General features: G+C 42.7%; 1 pseudogene across 1 annotated transcript in view; it reads left to right on the forward strand.

Moving 5' to 3' along the window:
* LOC309561556 overlaps positions 1 to 11,407 on the forward strand; it is a 43,625-nt pseudogene extending 32,218 nt beyond the window's left edge. The window contains exons 9-10 of the transcript XR_014226214.1: positions 7,615 to 7,678; positions 11,240 to 11,407. The product of XR_014226214.1 is annotated as an uncharacterized misc_RNA (transcript). The remainder of the gene's footprint in view (positions 1 to 7,614; positions 7,679 to 11,239) is intronic.
* Positions 11,408 to 15,247: the final 3,840 nt, after the last annotated feature.

A 15,247-nucleotide genomic window follows, 5' to 3' on the forward strand; every position in this document is an offset into this window, starting at 1 on the left:
ACAAGTTGGTTTCGTTAGTATATCTTATTCCTCTGATGCCACCCTTCTGTGGGCGGGGGCCACTCGCCCTTCATGCAGGGGTACTGTTCAACGTGTGTGCACACATCAATGCCTGGGACAAAGAGGGGACTGCAGCCATGTGGTAATTAAACATTAAAGCGGAGCTCCGGCCTCAAAAATGTTTTTTTCGATAAAAATACCCCCGGGACAGTCAGGGCTAGTGCATTTAAGCAACGATAGCCTCTGAACTGTCCCCGGGTTCACTTACCTTTTAGAAGAAATACTTACCTTGAAAATGTCTTGTCCAGCGCTGCTATCTCAGGTGTGGGCAGCTGAAGCCAGAGCGTCCTCTTCGGTGTCCTTTTTGGTGACGTCGGAGTCCCAGAATGCCCTGCACCGGCCCTGCTCGTCACTTCTGGTGCAGGCGCGTCATCCCTGCACAGCTTCTGGGCATGCCCAGAAGCTGTTTAGCAGGGAATGACGCGTCTGCACCGGAAGTGACGAGCAGGGCCGGTGCAGGCGCATTGACTCCTGGGAGCGATGACGCTCATCTCCCAGGAGCCATCACAAACAGGAAGAGACAGCGCGGGCCGCGGCCGCAGAGGGAGGAAGTGGAAGGAAGGTAAGTATATTTTCTTCAAAAAACAAGGTAAGTAAAGCAAAAAAAAAAAAAATTGTGATTATCCAATTCTTTTTCAGGTTACTTAGAGCAAGCAGATGTCAAATTTTCGTTTTTAGGCTGGAACTCCACTTTAAGGCAGGTCCCCAACTTAGAGATGAGCCGTGCCACTGTGTGCAGTAAAAATACAGGGTTCCTCTAAAAAGTGCTGTCCTGTGTCACTACACACTGTTACCTGATGTATGTTGCAATTTGGAGGGACACTGCTTAACCCATGCCCTCTCCATCAGTCCAGGGTACCTCTATCACCTCACTCCCAGTGACAGAATGGGGTCCTGCCATGCACATAGCACAGACCTCATTTGTGTACTTTTTAACTCCTTCACTCCCTTAGTATGCGGTCAGGCTATGGGTCTCCGTAACATGGGTTCGGTCCCGGCTGCCACAGGATGCCGACTGCTGGGGAGGGAGCCAGATCACTGACCCCCTCACTATCAAATGACCCTCTGCCATGCCAGGTACCACACTTCATGACTGATTGCAATGTACCTTACCCATAGCAACCACATTCCTCCTGTTTGTCTTGCAGAGCAAACTTTTTATAGTGGCTTTGCTTCATATTCTATCTGTCCTTTACTGACCCTAGTTCTTTCAAACACCCAGAACCATCATGTACCCCTTTGATTAACTTCAGACCAGGCTTAGGATAGTTGATGCAACTTTTACTTAAAATATAATTTCAATACAGTCTCATACCTACCAACGGGAACAAGGGACACCTATTAGCAAAAAGTAGCAAAAGTATGTAGGCATAGGACACACCCCCTTAAGGAGAATTATACAAAAAATCAGTAGTTAAACTCACAAGTGCTTTTTATTTTTTTTTACCACTACTATTCCTTTATTTTGGCTTTTGAAATTTGCAAATGCATCATTTTAGAAATTGGAAGAAAGGTTTAGCACTAGGGAACTCTTTGAGATAGATAAGTAAATCATAAAGTGTTCTTGCCTATGGCAAGTACACTTAATATTCTTTCACATATATATTATTCTTATTATAGTGAAATCCTATGGGAAAATTTGGCACCCTATCTCCTCCCACAGTTTTTACACTACATAGACAAATAATATACTGAAACGAGCGGATAGTTTCCCGATCGCGTTGCTATTACTTTTTGGAAGGTTTCGCCAAATGGTTCGCGAAATATCGTCGATTTTGTGTTGAAATTTGGAAAAAATTGGCCCCATAGGAATGAATGGCGGAATGTTCAAAACTAGAGTGGGGCCTGAAAATAGTTAGAGGGTGAGCGAAGAAATCTTGCCACAATTTCTAAACTGCTGCCACTCCCTCATTTTTAGGGCCACCTACACAAATGTTACATCAAAACTTTCTAAGCCATAGCCCTAATAGTTTTTACACTATGACCGTTTGTTTCCAACTTACGCTGTCCATTGACATTCATTGAAACTGGACTCAAACTATCTAAAATTTCAAGGCCGTTTTCTAACCTGTGACTGTGCCTTCAATTTTTAAGTTTCATAGATATACTATACAAAAATGTCGGCCGGGGTCTTGTGATTCCTACAGTATAAGTCTCTAAGCTGTGAGGTTTAGAGCTTTTACACTATGACCGTTTGTTTCCAACTCACGCCGTGAAATTGGCCCCAAAGGAATGAATGGCGGAATGTTCAAAACTACAGTGGGGAAATTGTGTGAAGTGTTCTTCCCGGAACATTCCGGAATAGGGATCGACCGATTTCGGTTTTTCGTTGCAGATACGGATACCGATATTTTGGCCATTGCATATTGGTATAGGCCGATATGGGCCAATATTTTGTACATTTAAAGTTTTGCAAAATAAACACAATTTTCGACTCAAATCTGTTACTGAACATGTTAATGTTTGTTTATTAACATTTTTAACATTAAGGGCTCCTTCTTCACACCTTAACTGCATTAAAAATGATAGGAAAACCGTACTTGCAGGGACATCAGTTTCACATCATTCTGATTGGGAATGATGCATAAACTGCTGCAGTAGTGCTAGTGTATTTTTCTAGCTATGATAATTGAATATGAAAGCCTTATTTTAATGAAAAAAAAAAAACATGCATTACAAGTCTAGTCAATCTGCTATTTGGTATACAAAAAAAAAAAAAATCTTTGCTTGTAAATTCTTTAGATCTAGAAACACCTATTGCCGATCCTCACAAATTATATTTAATTCACTGGTTTCAAGCATGGTTCATTGCAATCTATAATGAAATGCTCAATTCTACAAAACTGCTAGCAGTGTCTCAAACTTATATAAATAAATGACCTTTAGAAAAAAGATGGGTGGCCGGCTGGCTGGCACAAGGCAGCTGTGGGTAGGTGTATGTATGTGGCGGCTGTGTTAAACACACTGTGTGCACTGTACATTCACTGTCCCGAGACTCCCCGACTCCGGACAAGGCTGAGGGAGGCAGCCTAAGAAGGCAGAAGTTGTTCCAGTACGCGGAGGCGCGTGGAGCAACATACGCAATGACGTCACGACAATATTGGCAATATCGGTAACCTCCGTGGCCGATTCTGATACAGTCAGGTCCATAAATATTGGGACATCGAAACAATTCTAATCTTTTTGGCTCTATACACCACCGCAATGGATTTGAATTGAAACAAACAAGATGTGCTTTAACTGCAGACTTTCAGCTTTAATTTGAGGGTATTTACATCCAAATCAGGTGAACAGTTTAGGAATTACAACAGTTTGTATATGTGCCCATGGGCATCCGCAGAACTTTTTTCAGGGGGGGGCATCATTTTAAGGTCATTCGTGCTCCGCCCCTTTTTGACAGTGTCATGAAGGGGAGGGGCTTAGTCATTATCAAATAAAGCGCAGGCATGCAGGTTTAAGAAACCTGATGCAAAAGCTTAATAGAAGGATCAATCTGCCATTGTCTGATTAGCAATTTCTAATCTTTTTTTTGGTTTACACTATTGAATGCACCACATTATTTATACACACATGATCAAGGCACTACAACTGCCTGTCCGTTTTCATCCGATCCGATCCTATTAGTAAATACAGCTGGTACTACTTGTCGTCCTCCAGGCTGTCTAGATAGATCTACTCATTATAACAGTATATAACAGCAGTAGATGTAGTATTTATGTAGAGAAATTAGAGATCTGTGACTCTATAGGTTCAGCAAACAGGATCCCAGGCGCAGCTGGTACTTGTAGTCCCCCCAGGCTGTGTAGATCTATTCACTATAATATTAGATGTCATATGTCTGTTTTACAATTAGAGATTAGGGACTCCATAAGCAAAGCAGACAGGAGGACCCCAGGTGAAGTTGGTACTTGTAGTCCACAGGCTGTACAGATCTGCTCATCATTATTATATAACAGCAGTAGATGTCTAATGTCTTATGTGTGCAGTACAAAGGGAGATCTGGGGCTCTATAGGCTGAGCAGACAGGATCCCTGGTGCTTGCAGCTGGTACCTGTAGTCCTCCAGGGCCCAGGCTGTAAAGATCTGCTCAGCTCACTCACTAAGCACTATAATATTATATAACAGGCAGCAGGCTAGCAATAGATGTAGTAATAATGATGTCACTCACATGGATGTCAGTTGTCAGTATGACAGTCAGTATCTCAATGTAATTGAGATAAAGAAAGAAAACCCGCGCTATGAAGATGTAAAGGAATGAAAGGGCTGCAGCCTCCCTAAAATATAGCGATGCTATATCTAATTAATGGGTGTATAAAGGGATAGGGAATTTGGCGCTGCCCGAGGGGGTATTATAAATAAATATCAAAATTCAATTTTATAGACTCTTATATATGTAGGTATATATCTCTTAGACCTCTACTTCATAGCCATATTGTATATAAGTATAAAGTGACTGGTGTTAAAAAAGTGATATGGTGCTGTGTAATAAGTAAATTCAATAGAATATATCTAAAAACACATAAATTGATTCCTTTGAGTGACACGGTAAAAAGGCAATTAAAACTTTAAATATAATACATATGTGGTAAATCAAAATATATTATAAATCAATATAAATATTATGATGATTAAACGGTGATCTGTGCATATAAGCAATAAGGTGCGAGGTGATTGGTGACTCAAAATATAGACATGGTATATAACTAGCAATTATATACACTCTTAATGTGCCAAGTGATAAGTGTATGGGGAATACGGTATATTCCCAGGGATCCAAAACAAACTGGAAAAAAAATATATAGGTGCAGATATATCAATACACTCCACTCAAAGTATATCTCAGATTAATTTAAACATAAAAAAGATGTGACATGGTAAATAAAGTTCATAAGTGAGCGAGACACACCATTAACGCTCGGGCAGCGCCAAATTCCCTATCCCTTTATACACCCAATGTAATTGATTGTCACTTTCAGTGACAAGAAGACTTACCCTGTCTCTCTCTCTTCTTCACCGCTCAGCCAGGTCATAGCAGCAGGTCACTCACTCTGTCACTCCAAAGCTCGGCCGCAGCGCTGCCTCTCCCGCCTCCTCTCCAGGGCACGCTGACGCTGAGGCTCCTCTCTCCTCTGCGGGCCGCAGCTCCGCCCCTTGCTGAGCTGAGTGACATCAGCAGCAGTCAGTAGGGAATCCCCGCCCCGCCCCCTGCAGCTGTCGTCTCTCAGAAGGGCAGGAGAGGACCGAGGACGGAGAGAGGAGGGAGCCAGAGCCGGCGGGCTGGCGGATCAGCGCTGCGCTCGTGTGCTGCTGATAAGTGTGATATCTGTGTGTGATATTCCAGGGGGGGGGGGGCACTCGCCCTCCCTTGCCCCCTGCTGCGGATGCCCATGTATGTGCCTCCCACTTTTTAAGAGACCAAAAGTAATGGGACAGATTAACAATTATAAATCAAACTTTCACTTTTTAGTACTTGGTTGCAAATCCTTTGCAGTCAATTAAAGCCTGAAGTCTGGAATGCATAAACATCACCAGATGCTGGGTTTCATTCCTGGTGATGCTCTGCCAGGCTTCTACTGCAACTGTCTTAAGTTCCTGCTTGTTCTTGGGGCATTTTCCAGTTTTGTCTTCAGCAAGTGAAATGCATGCTCAATCGGATTCAGGTCAGGTGATTGACTTCGCAATTGCATAACATTCCGCTTCTTTCCCTTAAAAAACTCTTTGGTTGTTTTCGCAGTATGCTTTGGGTCATTGTCCATCTGCACTGTGAAGTGCCGTCCAATGAGTTCTGAAGCATTTGGCTGAATATGAGCAGATAATATTGCCCGAAACACTTAAGAATTCATCCTGCTGCTTTTGCCAGCAGTCACATCATCAATAAATACAAGAGAACCAGTTCCATTGGCAGCCATACATGCCCACGTCATGACATCACCACCACCATGCTTCACTGATGAGGTGGTATGCTTTGGATCATGAGCAGTTCCTTTCCTTCTCCATACTCTTCTCTTCCCATCACTCTGGTACAAGTTGATCTTGGTCTCATCTGTCCATAGCATGTTGTTCCAGAACTGTGAAGGCTTTTTTAGATGTTGTTTGGCAAACTCTAATCTGGCCTTCCTGTTTTTGAGGCTCACCAAAGGTTTACATCTTGTGGGGAACCCTCAGTATTCACTCTGGTGAAGTCTTCTCTTGATTGTTGACTTTGACACACATACACGTTTCTCCTGGAGAGTGTTCTTGATCTGGCCAACTGTTGTGAAGGGTGTTTTCTTCACCAGGGAACGACTTCTTCTGTCATCCACCACAGTTGTTTTCCGTGGTCTTTTGGTGTTGCTGAGCTCACCGGTGCGTTATTTCTTTTTAAGGATGTTCCGAACAGTTGATTTGGCCACACCTAATGTTTTTGCTATTTCTCTGATGGGTTTGTTTTGTTTTTTTCAGCCTAATGATGGCTTGCTTCACTGATAGTGACAGCTCTTTGGATCTCATATTGAGAGTTGACAGCAACAGATTCCAAACGCAAATAGCACACTTGAAATGAACTCTGGACCTTTTATCTGCTCCTTGTAAATGGGATAATGAGGGAATAACACACACCTGGCCATGGAACAGCTGAGCAGCCAATTGTCCCATTACTTTTGGCCCCTTAAAAAGTGGGTGGCACATATACAAACTGTTGTAATTCCTACACCGTTCACCTGATTTGGATGTAAATACCCTCAAATTAAAGCTGAAAGTCTGCAGTTAAAGCACATCTTGTTTTGTTTCATTTCAAATCCATTGTGGTGGTGTATAGAGCCAAAAAGATTCAAATTGTGTCAATATCCCAATATTTATGGACCTGACTGTATATCAGGGAAAGTGCATATCGGCTTTGCCGATAATCGGTCGATCCCTATTCCAGAACATTCCGCCATTCATTCCTATGGGGCCAATTTCTAAACTGCTGCCACTCCCTTATTTTTAAGGCCACCTACACAAATTGTATATCAAAATGTTCAGGAATGAATGATGGAATGTTCTAAACTAGTGTGGTGGCGGCAAGAACACTTCCCACAATTTCCCCAGAAATTGTATGTTTTCTAGTTTTATATACAACTCTATAGATCAGAAGAAAATGAGGGGACAAATGAGGAGGAAAGAGGCATGGCAGTCCTCCTCTGCGGTATCACAGCATTTTCTTGAGCAGAAACAGCCTTGGACCCCGGCCTTCCCCCCTTTTATAATACCGGATGGAAAAGCTGGGTCCAAAAAGCTTGGGAACAGCAAAGCACAGATTATCCCTTTCCAACCTGAGTCAGGTAATGTCTAACTTCCACCGCCATCATCATAATCTTCCAGTGCGGCAGTAGTATCCCTGTTTTGTTTTTTTTAAAGTAAATTTAGGCTTTAAAATTTACTTCACAGAGCAGAATCACAATACAATCAGATAAAGAACTACTATAAAATGTCCAAACATGTTTACAATATATATTTTTGACACGTAAGAGTTTACTTCTGTCATTTATGTTGATACATTTCATTTTATTATCCATTTCTGTTTTTTTGTTTTAGAGTTTGGTGCCCTGCATCGTGTGACTCTTCATACATAGTTTGGGGAACCAATATTTACACATCTGTAAGAATTTTTTTTGTTCTCCTTTTACATGCAAGTAGCTGCCTTGGCCTGTATGCTGTAAGTTTTAAAATGTTGCATTCATATCCAATGAAACAAGGCCCCAACTAGGGCAATACATTTGCCCAGGCATTTTAAACTGAGCAGTCAATATTTTTAGGGAACAGAGGAGGAAGGCATTCGTGGTGTTCGGCTGTTGGTGATGGAATATTGACGGAGTCAGTCCTCAGCACTGTAATGTAAAGGGGCACTGTGATATGAAGGGGACTGCATTGTAAAGGGGCACTGTGATATGAAGAGGGCTGCATTGTAAAGGGGCACTGTAATGATTACATTGCTCCTTTACATTGCAGTCCCCCTTATATATCACAATGCTCCTTTTTATTCTCTGCTTCCCCTGCACAGTACTACCTTCGGCATGGCAGAGGCAGGATTCAGCCTGTGTGTCCTCTTCAGGTTCCCGCCAACTATGTCAATCTATCAGTAGGGCATGGGGGCGAGAGTAGCTGCAGATCTGGATCATAATGACAAGCGAGTGATTACCCGCTTGTTAGTATGGAAAGACTCACACTCTCTGTGCAGAGCCCCAGATCCTCCCACCCTCTTATCTGCTGGTAGGATGACATTGCTGGCAGGGCGGGAGAGCCAATAGAGGAGACACAGGTATGGGCATGTAGAGGGAGGTGAGCAGTGATCGCGGTCTGTATTGGCCCAGTGCGAATTGTGGTCCCCGCATACCTCCCGCTGTACGGCCCGGTCATCAACATGCCACTCTTGTTAGAACATACAGCCCCAACCCACCAAGCAAATGCCCAGTGTGCCCTTTGGCCATTCCGGACCATTTTTTTTTTTTTAGTTTTGGGTAGTGTATGATGACCACTGTCAACTTTATTAATATTTATCTATTATTCTTTTTTATGCTGCCTATGTTTCATTTGGGAGATTTCCCATTACTTCTGTCCTTGAGACAAATAGGAAGTAAAATTTAATTTCTCCAAGCAAGGGAAATTATATATAGGACAAATAGAGAGGCGAATTACCACAGAGGGGACACAGACAACAATAAAAATGTAACAGAGTCTATAACCTTTCCCCACCCTATCCAAATTTAAACAAGATCCTACCCAATGGGTAGATAGCAATATATGGGTTGCCAACTCCCAGCACAGAGGCGTAACTAGAACCTTCAGGGCCCCGGTGCAGGAAACCATGAAGGGCCCCCTGGACCTCTGGCCGGGGCCCTTCCCTTCAAGCCTGGGACTCTTCCCACTGATCCTGGGGCCCTTTACTCTCGTTGCGGGACCCTTTCACAAGTTCTGCAGTGGGCCACCTTCCTGCGATGTTGGGGCCTCCCCACAGTGGCGGAATGCCAGGGCCCGGTTGCAAGTGTGACCTTTACGATCCTGGAAGTTCACCCACTGGTGTCAGTTGTTTTTATTTTTTTGGTATTTTAATTGTATTATTTTTTATCATTTTATTTTATTTTTTTTACAATGTCACTGACTATGACTCTGTCCATTCAGAAAAGGAAGGAGCTGGCTGGTAAATTACCTATTTACCGACCCCTTCCTGGTTCTCTATTGTGACACATCCCCTGCAGCAGCCGGCAGGAGAGGGTAGGGAGCACAGTAGGGGGGGGAAGCTCAGTAGGGGGGGAAGCAGAGTAGGGGGGGGGGACCAGGGGAGCACACAGGGGCCCAGAGACAGCAGAACACAAGTGAACTGGATGGATAGGAGGAGGGGCGGGGGCAGCATACAGAGGAACCAATCTCCTCCATTTTCCCCCTGCAGCTACAGGAGGAAAAAGTAGGGCAGTGATTTCTCTACATGCGGCCCCTGCTGCCCCTCCTATCCAGGTGTACAGGGGAGCCTCACAGGGCCCCCTGGAGCATGGGGCCCGGTTGCGACCGCAACCCCTGCAACCCCTGTAGTTACGCCCCTGTCCCAGCATAAAACCTAATGTGACAGGGAGGCTGCATGGGTTCCCTGGAGCATGGGAGGAGTCACCTCCCACAGTAGTGTCCTGTGCCCCACCTCCCCCCAAGGCAGTATCCTCTCCCTCCTCCCCCCACTACCACAATACTGTGCTCTGCCCCCCCCCCACACACACACAAACATATAGCAATGTCCTAGCTCTCCTACCGTACACAGGTGTATACAGCAGATCAGAGAGGGAGAGAGGGAGAGAGGGAGGCAGCACAGTTCTAGATGGAGGGCGGGAGGGGGAGCTGCCGGAGTTAAAGCATTTATTACCCCAACACTTCGTATTCCTGATATGTGCCCGTTGTACCATGTATTTCTATGAGAAAGTATCCTGTTCTCTTTGTATTGCTTCCTTTTTGTTAAAATCCCTGGTGTTCCTGCCAATTCCTCAGTTTTTCTATCAAAAACTGACCGCACTAAGCAGGAAAGCACATTGTGGTCAGTTTTCTAGCTATGCTTGGAAATCAGTGTGTTTTTCTTCAATGATCAGACTTGTCCTGACATGCAAACCCCCAACCCCCCCTGCACAGCCATTCGCTTTGAAGCTCCTCCCCCCAGCAATTATGCAGCTAAGAACAGAGGGAATGTGATCACTTATAAAAAAGGGGAAAAAGGTATTTATAATTTTTTTTTTATATCTATACAAAAAAATGTTGCCTTTCAATCCCTATTTAAGCTGAAAAGGTTGTTTTACAAGGTGTTTGTTTACAATCACTATAACTTTTCATATTAACAAGCTGGTGATTGGTTGCTAGGACCGCCCTGCATCCTAGCAACCAATCATCTGCCGGTTAACTTGAAAGGTTAACTTGAAAGGTTAACTGGGGCAGCTCCCACTCCTGCCCTTCATCTAGATCTGTGCTGCCCCCCTTCTCTCTGCTCTGCTGTGAGGATGAGAGCATCAGAGGCTGAAGGGAAGGACCGGTGTTCCGTGAGAATTACCTACCTGTGAGAAAAACCTACCCCTTGTCACTTCCGGTTGCACGGCACTGTATGTAATGCGGACAGCTGTGCTGCAATACGAGTGATCTCCACTCCTGTCCCTGTCACTTCCCTCATCTCGGCTAGTAAATATAAAAGCGGCGGCGGGTGTATGAAAAGATAAATCACGGAGCCGCCAGCCGCTTTTATATTAACTAGCCCAGATGAGGGAAGTGACAGGGACAGGAGCGGAGATGACTCGTATTGCAGCCGAGATGTTTTAATGTAACCGCCGCGTGGGTAGGTTTTTTCCACGGAACACAGTGATAATTTCATACTAGTGCGCATGCGCACTAGTCAGCTCCTCTGCTGGTGCATTACGTATCCGGGGCTGTGAGCATGCGCACTGCTGCGCTGCTCAGCTGTTCCTGGCCGGAAGTGACGAGGGTAGGTTTTTCTCACGGGGTAGGTAATTCTAACGTTACACCGGCAAAGAACAAAGAAGGGACGTGTTTGCTATCTACCCATCATCTGCTAACAGTCAATGGATAAATCGCGATCGACAGGTTGCCAACCCCCATTCTAGATGGATCTTAAATCCTTGTAAAAACAGCCCTGACAATTTTCCAGAAAACTAAGTACATATTTTTTTGTTTCTAGGACTCTGACATCTGTGCTGCAGCAATCCATGCGGGGGTGATGCCCGTCTCCGGAGGTTATTTAACTTTGAAAAGGGAAACTGCACAGGATTATTATTCTGGATCTTATCAAAACGGGATTAAATCCTTATCCACCACCTATTATTCTGATTCCTTGGTATTTGTCTAGGATACTGTGTACCACGTGGCAATACTATATTTAGTTTATTCACAATATACACAAAGATTTAAGTTTAAAATAGAATAGAATGACTACCAGCTGCTGCTTTGTATTTGTATGCTCTATTGATGAAATTTCTATGTTGACAATTCACAGAAGGACATTATTACAGTGTAAAGCCATCTAAAATACCTGGTTGAAGCAGCCATGGGCACAGAGGAGATAAGGGTCTACTGAACACCAGGAAATCTATCTGCGTCAAAGCTTTGATGGAAACTACAGGAAAAATAAAGGACACAGTTTAGGTTTCTTCTAAGCTTCCTGTCAGATGCATATGGCCTCTATCCGTATGCATACATTCTTTCCCAAAATTCAGCTTCGAGCAAAAGTAACCTGGCACACTTACAGTGGGTATAGAAAAGAATCACCCCCATCTCCCCCCCCCCCTCATTTTAAAGAATCACAATTTGTTGCTTTGCAGCCTGAAATTAAGACAGACACAGTTTTGTTTAATCCAACTGTATTTCCTCAGTGCAACTTATAACAGCCAAGTAAAAGATGTAACACCCACATTTCAGAAAAATTCACAAAAAAAAATCAATAACAGAGTCACTGAGTTGGAAAAGGGATCACCCCCCCCCCCCCTCCTAAAAATGACTTGTAAACTCAATCAGATATAGATAAGTGGCACACAATGCCATTTGACTTTCAACTGTGTTCAGCTGTAGTCATTTTGATTACCTCAACATGCTTTCCTGGAGCATTTCAGTCCCTAGTAGTGGAACTGAAGCAAACATTCAACTATTGGTGGCAAGGCACGGTCAAAAGATCTCCGGGATAAGGTTGTAGACAGGCACAAGTCAGGAGGTGGATACAAAAAAATGTCAAAGGCTTTATCAATGCCTAGAAGCACCGTAAAATCTATTATTAGGAAGTGGAAGGTATTTGGTACAACACAGACCCTCCATGGATTAGGACGTTGCTTCAAACTGGATGAAAGAGCCAGGAGGAAACTGGTCAGAGAGGCTACTAAGAGGCCGACAGCAACTCTGAAGCAGTTGCAGGAAATTATGACAAAAAGTGGTCATTGTGTGCCATGTGACAACAATATCATAAATTCCCTACAAATGTGGTTTGTATGGGAGGGTTGCAAAAAAAAAAAAAAAAAAGGACACATACAGTCACAACTAAGCTTTGCCAAAACACATCTTGAAGATTCTGAGTCCATGTGGAAAAATGTGTTATAGTCAGGTAAGACTAAAATTTAATTATTTGACCTTAACACCATCCACTTATGGGGAAGTTTCTCTGCAGTAGGGACTGGAGCACTTGTCAGGATAGAAAGAAAATGGATGGGGCAAAATATTGTCAAGTTCATGAGGAAAATCTATTGCCCTCTGCCAGAAAGTTGTCAATGGGAGGAAGGTTTAACCTTCAACATTGCAATGACCCAAAGCACACTGCAAGAATGACCACGCAGTGGTTGAAGGAGAAAAAGGTGAATGTCCTTGTATGGCCTAGTTAGAGCCTATACTTAAAGGAGTTGTAAAGTAAGGAGAGTTTTTTTATCTTAATACAGTCTATGCATTAAGATAAAAAACCTTCTGTGTGTAGCAGCCAATCCAGCACCCCCTAATACTTCCCTGTGTCCAGACTTGTATAAAGTACTCTAAATTTCTACTTGAGTAAAAGTACAAGTGCTCGATCAAAAAATTACTTGAGTAGAAGTGGAAGTGCTCGCAGAAAAAGTTACTTAAGTAGAAGTACTAAAGTATTCAACATTTTTTTTACTTAAGTATTGCAAGTAGTTTTTTCAAAAAATTTGCTACTTAAGTACTAAAAGTAAAAAGTACCAGTAGTTTTGAAAAAAAATTTCTACTCAAGTACTGAAAGTAGAAGTACAAGTACTGTGTTATGTAGTTATTAAAGAAATAAGTCAAAAGTTTGAACATCATATTGTTTTTATTATTTCAAATGATTTATTCAAATGATTAACCTGTGTTTGTTAGTAGTTTCTTGATGCACTTTAAGCGCTGTAGCACCATTTATTTGTTTGTTTCATATTTTCTTTTTATTGGAAAGATTTGGTATAGCAGCTTTTATTATACACAGCCTTTATTTTCGTATGCGCTGATTTACAAATGACATTATACACGTTTTTTTGAGCTTTATGCAACCTGCCATCTACTGTTCTGGCAGTGGTAATTTTTTTAAAAGTAACGAGTAACTATGCAGCACAAAAAAAAAATACTTGAGTAGAAGTATCGAAATCATCGAAAAAATGTAGTGAAGTAAAAGTAGAAGTAGGAGAAAAAAATTCTACTCTAGGAAAGTACAGATACCGCATTTCGGTACTTAAGTACAGTACTTAAGTAGTTCTACTTCGTTACTATACATCTCTGCCTGTGTCCCCTCTCTGTCCAATGATGTCCATGAGTCCCTCGGCCGTTCTGGAACTCTCCCTCCTGATTGGCTGAGATATTTGCGCCATTGGCACCCCCTGCTCACAGCTAGTGAGATAGGAGCTAGGGGGGAGGGGGTGCCGAGCCCCATCCTGTGTGTCTTATAGACACGCAGAAAGGGGCTCAGGAGTGAGCATGCATGAGTGCCCCTATAGCAAGCGGCTATAAAATCTTGCCACTGCACAGGAGCTTCCTGTAATAAATACCAATCACTGTTGCTCTCTCTCCTTGTTGACTGTAGTTTTTTCCAGGCAAACTGTAGTGTGTGGAGCCTGGTGGGCACAGGTGCTGCACAGGTCATGCACAGCACAGTAATGATGTTACAGCTGTTTTACATGTTAATAACTATGTTTGCAAACGCATTTGGTGAACACAACATGGATTAATAGCATTTGTGGCTTTTAAACAATAAATTTCAATAAAAGTTTTTATGTTTGGAGTTCAGTTTTATATAAAAAAAGCACTGTCATTGTAATCCACAATCTGTTCTTGATGTCTGTATTTCCTTCTATCACCACCAGCACAAGCCTCAAAGAAGGAGGATTTGTGAGCCTCTGAAACGCATTGGCTGTTTCTACTGAATTGTTATTAAGATTAATACATTTTTACCAGACCATTTATAGACTTGTGGTGCTCTCATCCTTTGCAGTTTCATTGGATAATACAAATATGAGTGAGCTATTGGTAACATCGTTTTGAAAATGCTTGCTGACTGGCTTTATAACAATCGAAAGCTGGCCATACATTATACAAGTTTCTCATTCAATTTCCTTTAGATTAACCTTAAACTATGTAGTGCAAGGGCCTGCCTGCTTGCATACAACTACAAAGTGTTTAGGTTTGACCTTATATTTTATGGTTTTGGTAAATCTAAAGGAAAATTGTACAAGAGAATTGTATAATGAATGGCCAGCTTTAATTACTAGCCTAAAATTATGCAGATGAGTAAAGTCAAAAGTGAGGGAAAAGTCAGAAGCCCTTATCTTATCTACATGTTTGGGTCAGTGATCAAAAATTTTCGAAGCCAAAGGGTTAGGATTTCCAGCCAAGCCAACTAACATTTTTAGAAAGATGGCTGAACAATGAAGGCTTCTACTGATATCAGCTGTAGCATATAAGATTAGGCAACAGCTGATGCAGTTACTAAATGAGTCATCAAGGCAGAAAATAAACTGTACTTAGTGTAGTTGTCAGCAGTTCTAGAAAAACAGAAGTCAATGTGACTGACACCGAACAAACAAATAGCAAGATTATAGAAGAATCTTGGAATGTCTTAGTTTAGTCATAGGTGTACGCAGCCTATTGTATTAGGGTCATGGGCATCCACAGAACTTTTTTCAGGGGGGGGGCATCATTTTAAGGTCACCCATGCTCTGCCCCTTTTCAA

This window comes from Pelophylax lessonae (assembly GCF_965119305.1).
Source record: "Pelophylax lessonae genome assembly, chromosome: 8".
Classification (NCBI taxonomy): Eukaryota; Metazoa; Chordata; class Amphibia; order Anura; family Ranidae; genus Pelophylax; species Pelophylax lessonae.